Source organism: Pteropus vampyrus, unplaced genomic scaffold (genome assembly GCF_000151845.1).
Source record: "Pteropus vampyrus isolate Shadow unplaced genomic scaffold, Pvam_2.0 Scaffold102, whole genome shotgun sequence".
Lineage (NCBI taxonomy): Eukaryota > Metazoa > Chordata > Mammalia > Chiroptera > Pteropodidae > Pteropus > Pteropus vampyrus.
The window spans coordinates 2,774,713-2,790,086 of NW_011888883.1; the positions used below are offsets into that span (position 1 = coordinate 2,774,713).

At 36.0% G+C, this 15,374-nt stretch overlaps 1 pseudogene; it reads right to left on the bottom strand.

Annotated features, from left to right (window-relative positions):
* Positions 1 to 13,845: 13,845 nt before the first annotated feature.
* On the bottom strand, positions 13,846 to 13,961 carry LOC111742859 (annotated as a pseudogene).
* Positions 13,962 to 15,374: the final 1,413 nt, after the last annotated feature.

The window sequence follows — 15,374 nt, forward strand, 5'->3', positions numbered from 1 at the left end:
CCCCTTTCTTAGCCAGGTTCTCAGGGACCAACACTGAGAGGCTGATCAAATATCCATGTGTCAATCATGGCCCGCTTCCCAATTGGTGACAAAGGTCTTACCATGCTATGGCAGATTCCTTGAGTTTCTCAGGACCTCTGAGCAAATTGGAAATATAAAACATACTTGGCAAGTCTAAAATGCTTTAAATAGTAGAAGGTGGTTAAATGCACTACTCTCAGACCTCATGTGATGTAGGCTGAGATATTTATCTGCTGAGTCAGCAGGCCAAATTCCTAATCTCAATACAACTGGAAATTTCTCCTGGAATAAATTTGATCTTCTTCCATAGTTCCTTGACATTTACGAAAGGGTTTCTTTGGTCTTAATCTTTTCTTCATTAAAATACTCATAACTATGAAAATGAACATAACTTTTCAGGATGATGGCTCTTAGGATGCTATACTTTTGCCATGTTTGAATTAAATCTAATTAGAATGAGAGTGACTGAATGAGGTATACTTGTCTAAACCAGTTTCAATTGAAAAGGACTCAAAATATCTGTTCTTAATTTCAGCTAAACTACAGGCATACCTCATTTTATTGTGCTTCACTTTATTGTGCTTCAGAGATGTTGCATTTTTTACAAATTGAAAGCAAGACTCTCCACCTGCAAATAGATTATGACTCACTTCATTGCAATGCTTTATTGTTGAGGTCTGGAACTGAACCCACAATATCTCCAAGGTATGCCTTTATAGAACTTTCCTTACAGCAACGGAATAGTGATCTCTGTGTATCCCCCCACACCCTTTTTTATTGATGGTATTAGCAGCTATTTCATAACTGGTAGTTAGAATGACATGCAGTGAAATTTAAGTGGTTGTTGGGATCCTTGTTGATTAAAGATTTTTAAATTAAATACCAGTTTAGTTTCTGGTGTTATTTGAAAGGGCTAATCTTCCACAGCAGGAATTTCAGTGGAAGACTGCCAAGCAACACACACTTTGTGTCTTGTTTCCAATCTTCTTCCGTGGTATCACGTTTATTATGCATTAGAAACCGAATATGATCAAGTAGCCTATTTCTAAAAGGTAATCATTTAATTTTCATGTAATTTTATGAAGGCAGTTTAATTATTTTATGATTACATAACCAGAACATGATACAATGCAAGGTCATGAGGAATACACTATCTTACAACCTTAAATATGGGGGGGAAATCTTAATCAAAGCATATACGGAGATTCAATTAAAGTAATAGATAATCTGTGTTGGTGTCCCTTTCCTTTCTCGGCGGGCATTAACTCAGAGTTTCCTGGCGATGTATTAAGAAAATCCTTCCCTCTATATTATTCTAGTTTTTATTAGTTCTTGAGCTTTCTAAAAACCTGTAAGACACTATTTTATACTGCTCTTAAAAGTAGAATAATTAGACCCAATAGTAACAGAATAGCAACCATACGTGAGAAGACCCTCATCTCAGAAACTGGCTGCTTATCTCTGCTCCACTCTTGTCTATGGCATGCAAAGAGAATAAGTTAGATGCTGGACATGGGCTTCATGCCCTCTAGCCACTTCAAATTAACAAGAAAAGCATATCTATGATGTCCAAAAATATTTTAAGAATGTATTGATTTTTTATTAAAATTTCATGGGTTTTATGGACGTAATTAAGAGACAAAAGAACATTTCACCGTATGAGACCACCTCAAACTCAGAGAACTCTAAGGTACTAATAATGATCCCTTGTGTTCTAGTTCTCCTTATCCTCAGAGAGATTTTTATGCTTCAGGTATTAAAGAGAAGGTGACTGATAGGGATGAACATTTGTATCTTCATGATCTAGAATCCATGATCTAAAAGTCAATATAACTGTGTATTCGAAAAAAGAAACAAGGTGATCCCTGTGTGTTAGGGATAGGACTAAGGGGATGGTACATGGACAGGAATTATGGGCTCCATTGGGAAAGAGACCAGGGCATGATTGGACATCATGCTCTGCAAGGAGAGACCTCAATGGAAAAGGCAGTGGAAGGGCTGCTGACAACCTGGATGCTGGGTCTGTGGCACCAGGGGTTTACTTGAGGTGTCTGGACTGAAGTTAGGTGGTAGGGAGGGGCTAGACTGCCAGAAAGTAGATTTGCTTTAAATATGTAATGTCTATGAACAGGAGTTATTTGGATTGCTAGCAGTTAATCTACAAATTATAGAGTTGTAAAATAGTTCAAAGACAGTAAAAGGCCCACTGATCCTGTAGAATCAGCTAATTCACCTAGTTTCCCATGGAAGATATCCAGTAATCTTTTTGCTCTATTTCAAAGTCTTTTACAATTTTTCCCTACATTGACAATCATGGAAATAAAAGATTACTTTCAGATGCTCCACAATATCCTATTCTTCCTTAAATTTCTTCACAAAATACAAGTTTCTTCTGATCCCCTCAGCTGATTGTGATCTCTCTCTCTTGTAGCTCCACAATTCCATTGTCTCTTTTATGGCAGTATTTTCTTTTCTCATCAGTAATAGTTATGTATCTATCTTATTCCCCATACCAAATTTTAAGTTTTTTTTTTTAATTCCCTGCAGTAGCTAGCAGAGTGCTTATATATGTAATGTGCTCAGTAGATATACTTCATTGAATTTAGTGTATATTTTATATCCATTGAGCTAGTCCTGATTTGTTTTGCTTATAGGTAAAGATGGCTGCTCCCTGTAAAGTATAAGATCTGAGGACCTGATCTTTGTATAGAATCATCTTCTACAGCATTAATATAAATTGAATAACTCCAGGCCATTCTTGGTTTAGATCCAGTCTAGTCCCAGATCTCTCTTGAACTACTATGAGTGCCTAAAATCATTTCCACCATTGGATTTACTAGCAAATTTAGTGAATTAAGACATCATCTCTGAAAAGCTATTTTAGTACCCGACCAGCCATTCGCTCCCATTAATAGATCAGTATGGAGTAGTTTACTAACTTGACATTTCTCAAAAGAATGATAAAGAAAAGGAAGGATTTTTCTCCCTCTTCTTTTAAGCATTAAAGGGAGAAATAGAACACAGAGCTGGGGATATGCTGGGCCTATAATTATTGAAGACAAACAGAAGTCATTCATGGTCATCTTTATGAGAAGACTTTACTGCTATTTTCTCCAGTGAAATTAGAAGTTTAGACAAATATTTCAACATAAAGTGTGAATAAAAAAACCTTAAAAACATTTTTAAGGATGCCTCTTAATTTTTGAAGTACAAGTTAGATCATGATCACCAGCTAATATTTATGAGCTGGTATTACATTGAAATCTTTATGTCATCGGTTATGGGAACAGACTGAGGAAGTTTAAAATACTGCTTTCAAAACTAGAAATGACTGTATTGGGACTTCAAAACAGTTGGCATCCTTGCATAAAAGACACTTGGTACCAATTATTTATGCACTAAATGTGTCTAGAATTCCAGATTAAATTACCACAGTTTTGATTCAGTTAGCTTTTGATTCACTGCTTATGTCTTTAATGACAAAGTTTTTCTAGAGAAAATTAAGCCTTGGAAAAGTTTTACCTGGCTAAGATTCCCCTAAAGGGTGGTGATTGATAATCTTGTGAGTTGCAGTGATCTTGTTTTTGTTTCACATTTTTGTGGTTTATATTGTTTGTAGACTTCAAGTGATTGGCTGTGAGGAGAGATAAACAAGGTAATGGTTAAGGAGCATTAGTTTGAGTGAGTTTTACTTGTTTTTGTGAAGAAACATATTTGATCAAGCTAATAAACTGAGGAAATGAGTAGAGAGTGAAATATAAGTGGGGAAGAATAATTTATGTAATAAGATGCCTGCAGACATTGGAGATCACAAATTTTCATTTGTGCATTGCAAATGGTTGTTTGATTTCTATTAATGCTCATCAGCCAAGATAAAGGAAAGTATGGAACCTGTGTTAGTTATTTCTAAAGTATCTATTTCCCTCTTTTCAGTAGCTTCTAATTTTCATTTGGGATCCATGTGATTCTAGGGAAATAGAATCACATGGGTCCATGTGATTCTAGGGAAATAGAATCACATGGGTCCATGTGATTCTAGGGAAATAGAATCACATGGGTCCATGTGATTCTAGGGAAATAGAATCACATGGGTCCATGTGATTCTAGGGAAATAGAATCACATGGATCCCAAATGGAACCTTTCCAGCTGCAATGTAGGAACACAAAACTGAGTTTAGGCTTATCAGTTTATCCAATTTACCTGGCCAGAGTGATTGGTTCAGTGGTGGGCACATGACCTAGGACTTTTACTGTAAATACTGGGATACATTTGCTTTTTCCTTCTGGATATGAATGAAGAAGGATTATTTTGAAATTTTAGAACCCTAAGTCTTTTGATGAGGAAAAATAGGTCACATACCAAGGACTTGGAACAAGAATGGCATCAGAATTTTCAATAGCATTACTGAAAACGAGAAGGTAATGGAGCAATGCCGGGAATGAGAATGAAAACAACCCTGAGGAAGGCAGAGTGAAAAAGAAGTTTGGTCTTGTTCACATCATTTGAGCTGCAAGAATAAGTCCTATTTGAAGCCAGTTTTACCTTTGGACTTTTTAGTCCAAATACCTTTTGTTATTTAAGCAAGAGTGTCACCATTGGGGCTGATCGGAGTTCGGTGGTGCCCCAACGGCGAGGGGGTGGGGAGAGGGATAATAACACTGCAAACGTATAGTTAGTTAGCATTTCCCTTCGGTTCTTCCTCAAATGATGGCAGTGAAGAATCATCGGTCATTGAGATTGAATAGTTTTATTAAAAATATATTTTAGACAAAGAATGCTCCAAGGAGGTACATGGATAAAGACAAAACATGCCCCAAGGAGGCAAATGGTCCCAGCAATGAGAGCTGCAACAGAGTGCTGTAATAATAACCACAACAACAAGAGGGCAAAAAGAACGGAACAAAAAGAAGACCCAGAAGTGAGAATGTCTGCCTTATATTTGGGCAGCGATGGAGTGATTCCAAAGGCATTCCTAGGTGATTGGCAAGTGAGGTCATTTTGCTTGACACCTGGCAGCTATGTAACTGTCTAGCATATGTGTGTACCCAGAATTCTATTACCATTGGGTTGTTCTTTGAGTGGTCTCTAGTCTGGGCCCCTATTCCTTTCTTCCTCCTGCCGTTCATGTCTGACTAGCTACCTAACAAGTGTATGTTTGTCTTTCTTTTGTTCATCACCTTGTCTCTAACCTTACCAAGGTAAAAAGTGAAGATGGCTGACTACTTGTAGGTTGATCTGGTGTTATGATTGAGTTGGGCATGTGCAACGAGGTCAAGGGAATTAAATATCTTCGCAAAAGAATGATTAAAATGATGGTCATGGACTCAATAGCCATGGAAGTACCTGATCTATCTTCATCAAAATTTTCCTTTTCTCCATCTTATCTTCCTAGGGCCAAAGTCTATATTTTTCATACTATTATCTAATCTAATTAAATTAAAATTTAAAAAATCATTTATAAGCATTGTACTCTGTTAAATTTTGTGAGAATATAAAAGTCTAGATTCCTGTTTCTAATACTTGTACTACATATTAGGGAGTGCACACATACACACACCATTCACCCATTCATTTATTAAACTCTTAAAAGCAAGACAAGGCAAAATATAAGACCTCAAGTGAATTTTACAAATGGCAAGTGCAATGGGATTTGAGAGGAAGTAGAAGGCAATCTGTGCTATTCAGCTAATGTGTAGTGATTAGAGGAAATTCCCCAGGGGTCTTTTCTCTCATTTAATCTGTTAGCATTAGAGAAGGCAACAGGCTTACTTGATGTGAATGATGAGGGATCTTTTTACCAGTTCTGTGACCCTGAGCAAATCATTTAACCCCTTTCAGCATCATCTTTTTCATTTTAATTTTCTTATAATTTGAGTCCCTACTTCTTTTCAGGGTTGTTAGAGAAAATCAAAATATTAATGGAAAACAAAGGATGTTAAAGTACCTTCCAAACTGGAAAAGACCAAAGAAAAGTAGGCAATGATAATGATCATTAATGGTGGTCTTTGGCAGACAGAGAGCTACCTTTGCTTCCTTGGTTTTTGTTTTGTTTTGCCTTTTATTTATTTATTTATTTTGGGTCAAAAATCTAAATATCTAATGATGGAAATTATAGAAGCTACAAAAGGAATAATGACAAAACTATGAAAAAGAAATTGTTATACAAGTCATAGCATGCACACCTCTGATGGTCCTTTCTATTGTCTCCACTTTGGAGCAGCCCATTGTGCAATTACATAAAATTTTAGAAAGCGGTTATTCAGCTACATTTTACTCACAGACATGAATATGGTATTAAGAAACAAATATATAATAAAAGTGGCCATTTATGTTTGGGACCAAAGAAAAATTTCATTCAAATGAAGTTGTTTGTGTGGTTCTGCTTTTGAAACCTTGGAAATTAATTTCTTCATATTATAACCTGAGTGAATTGGGTACAAGTCCCAATACCAACAAGGATCCCAACCCACGTGCACATTTAATACAAAGCAGTAATAAGGGCAATAGGGGAAGTCTTGACTATGGGGTCCTTAAAGACTGTGTCCTGGCTCTCTCTGTCACTCTTTTACTTAGGTTAAGATAATTTCTTTAAGTCTTATTCCTTTTTTCTGAATTGGATGTTTCAATATTTCTCTTGCTTTCTTCTTTTCTTGTCCTTCTTGTTCACTCCTGTTCATCTCATAATATAGGGTAATTGTAAAGCTCTTTTAAACATCCCCCTTTTAGAGCCTTTATTAAAGCTATATTTAATAGCAGGAGGGTTTTCCAGGCAGTCTTCCTGCCATCTAAGAACCAGTATGGGCTATTCTTAGGGGGTGTGAGGGAGGGCAGTGCTGCATATTGTTAGTAAGGTACAGAAGAAAAATTCATGTCCTAGACACAGAAGTACACACATGAGTTCTGGTTTCTTAGGAATTTCAGAACAACAAAAAACCTCAGAAAGTCGAGGCTATTAATCATTGCAAGTCAGTGTAGGCTTCAGTTTTCTCTGTTGCTAGAGGTAACCAAGCAGGCTCATATTGCATATCCATTTATTACTTTCTAGCCTGATACAATTTCTCAGTGGCTTCAGTGTGTAGCAATATGTTTTAGCTCATTTATCATTCCTTAAAATTCCTTAGAAAATAAAGATGTGCAATTGAAATGACCAGAATAAAAATCAGCCAGCATTCAAAGCTGCAAACAACAGAGCCCACATTGTCTAGTTTCAGCAGCAAAGGAATGTATTAAGTTGTTGGGCACCTTATCAAGTCTCTGAGAGAGCTTTCTAATCAGGTTTACAGGTCTACATGACCTGTAATAATTAGGCTACTGGGCTTTCCAGTGAAGACTCTACTCCTCTGGCTTCTGGGTAGAAGAATGGAAGTTTGCACTTTTGCACTGTCAACAGTGAATATGAGGTTCAACTTCTAGGACCTCCACCCTAGCCACCTTTGAAATATGAATGTCTTTAAAAACAAAACAAAACAAAACAAAACAAAAAAAACTTTATTTCTATTTCTTTACTTTTTAGAAAACCTTTAAAAACAAAACAAAACAAGCAAACCTTTAAAAACAAAACAAAACAAGCAAACCTTTAAAAACAAAACAAAACAAGCAAAAAAACACTTTATTTCTATTTCTTTACTTTTTAGAAAACCTTTTATATTTTGCAATAACTATAGATTCCCAGCAAGTGGCAGAAATAACTCATACTCTTCACCCAGTTTCTCTTAATAGTTACATTCTATATAACTGTAGCACAAATTCAAAACAAGAAAATTAACTTGGGTACAATCCATAGACCTTATTTCAGATTCAGACTTCACCACTTTTACATATACTCATTTGTGTGTATGTGCACACGTGTCTGTGTATGCAGGTCTATGCAAATATATAGATTCATGTAACTAACACCATAATCAAGATACAAAACTGGTCCCTTGCCAGAAAGATCTCCATTATGCTACCCTTTTATAATTCTGCCTATTTCCTTCTGTCCCCAGCTCCTGACGACCACTAATCTACCTCCATCTCTATACTTTTGTCATTTCTTGAATCATATGGAATCACATATGATTTTTGAAATTGTTTTTTTTTTCACTCAGCATATTGCCCTTCAGATCCATCCAGGTTACTATGTGTATTAATAGTTCTTTTTTGTTGTTTAGTAGTATTCCAAGGTAAGGATATACCATAGTTTGTTTAACAGTTCACTCATTGAAGGAAATTCTGGTTGTTTCTAGTTTTTGGACTGTTACAAATAAGGTTGATATGAATATTCATATGCAAGTTCCCTGGTCAACTTTTGAACCAATTTCTTCCCCAAGCAAGTTTTTTGGCCTGAGTAATAGAACCCAGGATAGGATTTGTGCCCAAGCCTAAAAGATCTCCTTTTATCTTCACTAGCCCCTCCAGGTCATTTTCAATATAATTCTGAACATATACAAAGTAGACAGAAATTAATAATGAACAACCATGTCTCTCACTGAATTCTAACAATTATCGTCCTTCTATAATTTTTTTCATCCATACCTCCACCTACTTTCTCTACTAACACTTGAGTATTTTTAAGCAAATCCCAGACAGTATAATTTTATCTGTGAATATTTCACTGTGTAGCTCTAAAAATTAAGAACTGAAAAAAAAAAAAAAGAAAACATAACGTTTTAGCTATCATCCCAATGTCACACTTTAAGTTCCTCCAGAAGCTGATATTGAAACAAAGACTTGAGTGTAAATAGTCTATGTGAGAAGGGGAGACACCATTAGGGAAATGGGAGAATTGAGACAGAAAAGGGAAGGTTGTAAGTTAGACATTGTGGAAGGCTGCTATTGCAAGCATTAACTCTTTAACAATTGTAGACAGCCACAAGAGTAGGCAAAGAGAATTTAGGCAGGCAGAGAAAGACCTTAGGCAAAGAAAAGCAGGTGCTAGCAACTGAATTCTGGGCAACATGCACTGAACTGGGAAAGATAGGGACTATGAGACATGGGGACTGACAGCATCTCCTACGCAGGCCTAAAAACAACAAGTAATTAGTGTTCAAATTTCCCCTAGTGTGTCATAATTTTTTTCCAGTTTATGTGGCCAAATAATGATCAAAATAAAGCTCATAAATTGTAATTGATTTGTATGTTTTTTAAATCTCTTTTTCTTCCAACTTTTTATTTTGAAAATTTTTAACATACAAAAGTAGAATAATTTACTGTGAACAACAATATATCCACTAAGATTATACCATTAACATTTTTAGTATATTTGGTTTATTATATATCATCTATTGATCACTTTACCCACTTCGTAGTAAAACGAAGATATCAATGTACTCCTAAACACTTCAGTATAAAAATCATTCCTAAAGTTCATATTGTTTATAGTTTCTTTTTCTTTTGAGGTAAAATTTACATATAATGAAATGCACAAATTTTAAGTGTATTTTGTTGAGTTTTGACTATATGCTTATATAACTCATACCCTTATCCAGATATGGACTATTCCCACCACTTCAGAAAGTTCCTGTATACTCTTTCTCCGTCGGTCTCTCTCCCCAATTCCTCAAGCGTAACCACTGTTCTAATTTTTTTAACCTTATGTTGTTTATAATATTCTCTTAATTTTCCTTCTAATGTCTGTAGGATCTGTAGTAAAACTGCTCTTTTATTCCTGATATTGGTAATTGGTGTTCTTGTGGAGAGACAATTACCTATGGGCCTCTTCACATTTCTGCTCATCTTGTAGCAGAGGCACAGACAGCCTTTGTCTGGACTATCTTTTCAAGGATGTTGGTACAGCAAATAGCCTTGGTAAATAGTGATGGTGGCTCCCTCCAGAGCAGAGGACAAGTTTGTTTCTCGTTCAGTATAATAAAGACAATTTCTACCTGAAGGGTAAAAGTCAGGTAGGTTTGTTTAAAGCCTCTTATAAAATGTTAAGTTTCCCTAAGTTTAAGGTTCCTTAGCTGGGATGCCAATCTACTACATTTACAACATCTACCCAGGCCACTCTGCGTCATTCCTGGGGACTTCAGAGGCAAAAGAAAGTGATGTAAACATAAAGCTCATCCTGCTTCCTGTGCCATGAATAGTAAAGTCCGGTCTCTCATCCAGGAGTCTCATTTAGTCTGCTAGCACTCATGAAACTATAGCTGGTAATTGGTTATCTTTGCAAGTATGGTACAATCGCAAACCTTAGAAATTCTTCACAGTTCTCAATTTTTATTTTTTTCTTGATAACTAACTATAGAAAATAGTTTATCAATATTGTCAATTATTTCAAAGAACAATTTTCAGCTTTGCTAATTCTCTCTATTGTTTTTCTGTATTTAATTTAATTCCTGCCCTTATCTTTATTATTTTCTTCCTTCTGCCTACTTTGGATTTCCTTTGCTCTTCTTTTTCTAGCTTCTTAATGTGGAAACCTTAGGACATTGATTTTAGATCTCTCTTCTTTACTAATATAAGTATTTAAAACTATACATTTCTGTATACAAACTCTGCTTTAGCTGCATCATAAAATTTTGATATGTTGTATTTTTATTTGCATTTAACATGAAATACTATCTAACTTTCTTTGTGATTTCTTCTTTGACCCATGGATTATTTTAAATATCTTGTTTATTTTACAAATATTTGGAGTTTTCCTAGATCTTATTTTTATTGATTTCTAGTATAGTTCCTTGTGATCAAAGGACATAATCTGTATGCTTCTGATCTTTTTAAATTTATTGATTTGTTTTAAAATCCAGTATATGGTCTGGCTTGCTGAATGGACCATGTGCACTTGAAAAGAATTTGTCTTCTGCAGTCATTGGATGTGGGGACCTATAAACATCAGTGAAATTGTGTTATTCAGGGTTCTCTAAAACAGAACTAGGAGAATATATACATATATATGTACACATACATACATATATGTACACACATATGTACACATATATGTATACACATATGTACATATGTACAAAAAGAGATTAAAAATAAGACATTGGCTCATGTGATTATGGAAGCTGATACATCCTAATATCTGCAACTGGTAATCTGGAGACCTAGGAGAGCCAATGGTGTTCCAGTCCTAATCTGGAGGCCTAAGAACCAGAAGAGCAGAAGAGCAGATGGTGTGAGTTCCAGATATGAAATGTGGCAGGCTTGAGACCCATGAAGAGCTGATGTTCCAGTTCAAATTCAAAAGCAGGAAATAATTGATGTCTCAGCTCTAAAGCAGTCAGACAAGAGGAGCTTCCTCTTACTCAGCCTTTTTGTTCCATTCAAAACTTCAAAGGATTAGATGAGGTCCAGCAACATCAGGCAGGGCAATCTGCCTTACTCAGTCTGTTGTTCCAAATGTCAGTTTCTCCCAGAAACACCCTCACAGAGTCACCCAGAATAATGTTTGACCAAATGTTTGGGCACCTGATGGCCTAGTCAAGTTGATACATAAAATTAACCATCACAGAAGTCAAAGTGGTTCTAATTACCACCTCGTATTGTCCAAATTACCTACATATTTCCTAATTTATTTTTAATTGTTCTATTCAGTGCTGAGAGGTGGGTGTTAAAAATCTGCTATGATTATGGAATTGTCTATTTCTTTCTTCTTTTAGTTCTATAAATTTTTGCTTCATGTGTTTTAAAGTTCTATTATCTGAAACATACATATTTATAATTAGGCATATACAAATTATTTCTTCCTGATGAACTGAACCTTTATCATTATTAAATATCCCTTTTTATCTTTGGTGGTACTTTTTGTCTCAAAGTCTATTTTTCTATAATAGCCAGCTTATGATGTATCTTTTTCCATCCATTTACTTTCAATCTATTTGCCTTTTTATATTTAAAGTGAGTCTCTTTTAGACAATATATTATCGGGTCTTCTTTTTAAAATTTCATTCTGACAATTTCTGCCTTTCAATTGGAATGTTTAGTACTTAATCATTTAATGTAATTATTGATAGGGCTATATTTCTGCAATTTTATTATTTGTTTTTTATTTGTTCCATCAGATTTTTGTTACACTGTTTCTGTTTTCTTGCCTCTCTTGGGATATTTGAATCTTTTTTATAATTCTGTTTTAATTTATGTATGGCTTTTTAGCTATACCTCTATTATTATTTTTTTTAACCAGCAGCTTTAGGGATCACAATATGCATTACTAGCTTTTCATAGTGTACTTGAGTTAATATTGTCCCAATTCACATAAAATATAGAAACCTTGGCTTTGTATAGCTCCATTTAACTACTCTAATCTGTCTGTTAGACTACAATTGTCATTTGTGTTATGTCTACCTCCATTATAAACACATAGGCAATATCATAGTTTTTGATTTGAAGTCATGTATTTAAAGATACTGATAGGAAAACAAACTTTTATATGAAGTGATTGTCATTATTTACATTAGTTATGTTTTATAAATTCACCACAAACATCCAATTAATGAGTACTGAACCTCACTCTCAGGGCAAATGCAAGGTTAGCTTCCTGGGGGCCTCTGGTCACAATATTACCAATTGATCAACTTGTTTTATATGCCTTTCTGTTTAATTACACTTTATTTAATATATATTGTTGATTCATTAACAATGAACTGATGGCCAACAGCCATACAATTCATGCCTGAACAAAGCTTACCTAATGAGTATTTTCTCCATAAAGCACTTTATAGCTTTCTTAGGCTCAGAAACACTAGACAGCACTTCAGCATTACATTTGAGGGCCATTTGAGAGAGCAAAATCATCAAGAAAAAGCACAAAAATGCAAAAAGTGTGGCACTAGATTGATTATGAAGATACTTGTTTCAATTATGGGAGCTAAAACAAGAAGGCAGAGCTTTGCCTTGTTGGAACTCAGCTGGATTGGTGCTGGGAAACTGCACTGGGCGACTCAAAATTTTCACTGTTCTGCACATGTTCTTGAATGACCATGAAAGAACTGAGTGTTGATTTTGGGGTTACCAATAAATTTTCATGAGTAGATGAATTCACAAATACGGAATCTGTGAATAATGAGGATTGACTATATTACTTTGAATGTTTTCCATTTCTCATGTTCTTCTTTCCTTCCTAAAAATTTGAGTTTCTATTTGGCAGCATTCCCTTCAGGCTAAAGAACTTTCTTTAGCATTTCTTGGGGGGTGGTTCTGATGGTGATGCTAATTCTCTCAGTTTTCATTTCTCTGAAAATATCTTTATTTTGCCCTCATTATTGAGGAACATTTTCTGGATTGACAGTTTCTTTCTTCAGCTCTTTAAAAATATTGATATACTGTCATCTTCATAGTTTCTGATGTGAAATCCATTGTGATTCAAATCGTTATTTTTTTAATGAATATTCCATTTTTCTTTAGACTATTTCACATATTTCTTTTATCTTTGCTTTTCAGCAATTTGACCATGATATTTCTAGGCATAGTTATCTTTGTATTTATCCTGCCTATATTTGCTGAGCTTCTTGGGTATGTAATTTTATGTCAAAGTGTTGACTTTCTTCAAATATTTTTTGTGATCATCTGTGTATTTGAGATTAATTTTTTAAATTGTTTATGGAGGAGGCTGTTTGTTGTACACGCTCCCTGAGGGGAGGAGTCTGTTGTCACTATCTGACTACCTGTCATTCTTTAGAGGTGTGGGGAAGGGTGGGGCTTGCTGCTGAACGGGAAGAGCTACTAGCTAGTGTTCTGAGTATGTTTCCTGATTATTCCAGGTGTCAACAACGACATCTATATTCTATCTAGAGACAGATACCTCTGTTGCTGCCATTGGATGGAGGATGAGGAAGGTTACACTAGCTCACCGCTCCTGCTGTGATGCTCTAATTAATTTTTTTTTAAATTATTATTATTTATGCCTACAGTACCTGGTCTTCCCAGGTGGTCACCCATCCGAGTACTAACCGGGCCCGAACCTGCTTAGCTTCCAAGTTCAGACATTAGGTTTGTTCAGGGTGGCATGGCCATAGACCATGAACTGTAGCTCCACTGGGGCACAAACCCAGGACCTTCTGCGTATAAAGTAGACGTGCTAACTGCTACACTATGGAACCACGTCCACTAATTAATTTCTATATGGTCTAGTCTGGACTTCCTGCTTCTTTTAGCCACCTCTAGATGTGAAACACTTTTGGTGTTGCTACTACCTTTCATAGCAATCCTGTCTTCTTTTGTTTGGAACTGTTAATCCTTTCTTCTGTCCAATCCATCCTATCCATCTTTCAGGAAATCCTCGTAAATTCTGGACATTCAATATCTTAAACTTCTTGTTTTCTAATGCACTTGTGAATTTAATTGTTTTGAATATCTTTTCTGCCAGGGATTTTGGCATAAAGAGAAAGCTGCAGTATGTGCTCAGTCTGTCATTTTAAATCAAACTTTTTTATTTTTTAAGCAAACAGTGGTGATAACAGCCTGTTTAATTATGCAGTTAAGTGTGGGAGTTCAGAACTAGTTACTCCAAGATGTGCCTCTGTGGTATGTGAACTGTTTTGCCCTAAAGGCAATGTTAGCTGTTTAGCTGCAGGCTCAAGAGAAACATCTGCCCCTCCCTTACCTACCTAGAAAAATCTGAATTAGGGGCCTGGCCCATAGTAAGAGATTATCAGAGCTAATCTCTTTTGACCTATCTATAGGGCAGGACAAACTTCTGTTTACTAAACACCTGCTCTTCTTATCATCCTGCATGACCCTTTGAAGCCCCCAAGGCACCTTACCTCATCCCTAGCTCAGATGTCTCATGTACCCACTTTCCCTTTCTGTCTCTGAAACTCTCATGCATGTGGGGGTCTCTGACTCTCTTATGTATTCAGAGTTCCTACATATATATTATTCTTATTTTCTTATATATATTATATATTAAATTGGCTATTCTTGTGCTGGCTGGAAAATTACTGCTTGGCTATTGCCCATGGGAACATAAGCTATCACCCATGGGAACATAACATTCTAACAATAAGCTTTCTGCTTCTGTACCCCGCTTGCACACCTGACCAGTGGAGTGACAAGTAGTGAATAGGAGAAAAATAGACCTTTGTGTTTAAGACAGAATGAGGAATGGGATTTAGGGCTTAAAAACCCTGTACCTCTACATTTCGGGGCTGCTTAATTTGGGGTCTGCGTACCCCTGGCAGACCCCGCTGGCTGAATAAAGAGCGTGTTTCCTATAACTCACTGATTTCTGGTGGTCCATGTGTCTTTCGGGGGCTGGCGGCCACATCATTTGGAGGCCCCAGCGAGATCTCAGGGAGTGGCCCTGGGATCTAAGACCTGACGGGCCTCTGAAGCGGTTGCTATCCTTGTTACGGATTCAAAGGGGTAGCCAACCTGAGACGTTCCACAGCCCTTGAATGCTGTGATGGGTCAGTATGATCGTCAAGGACGC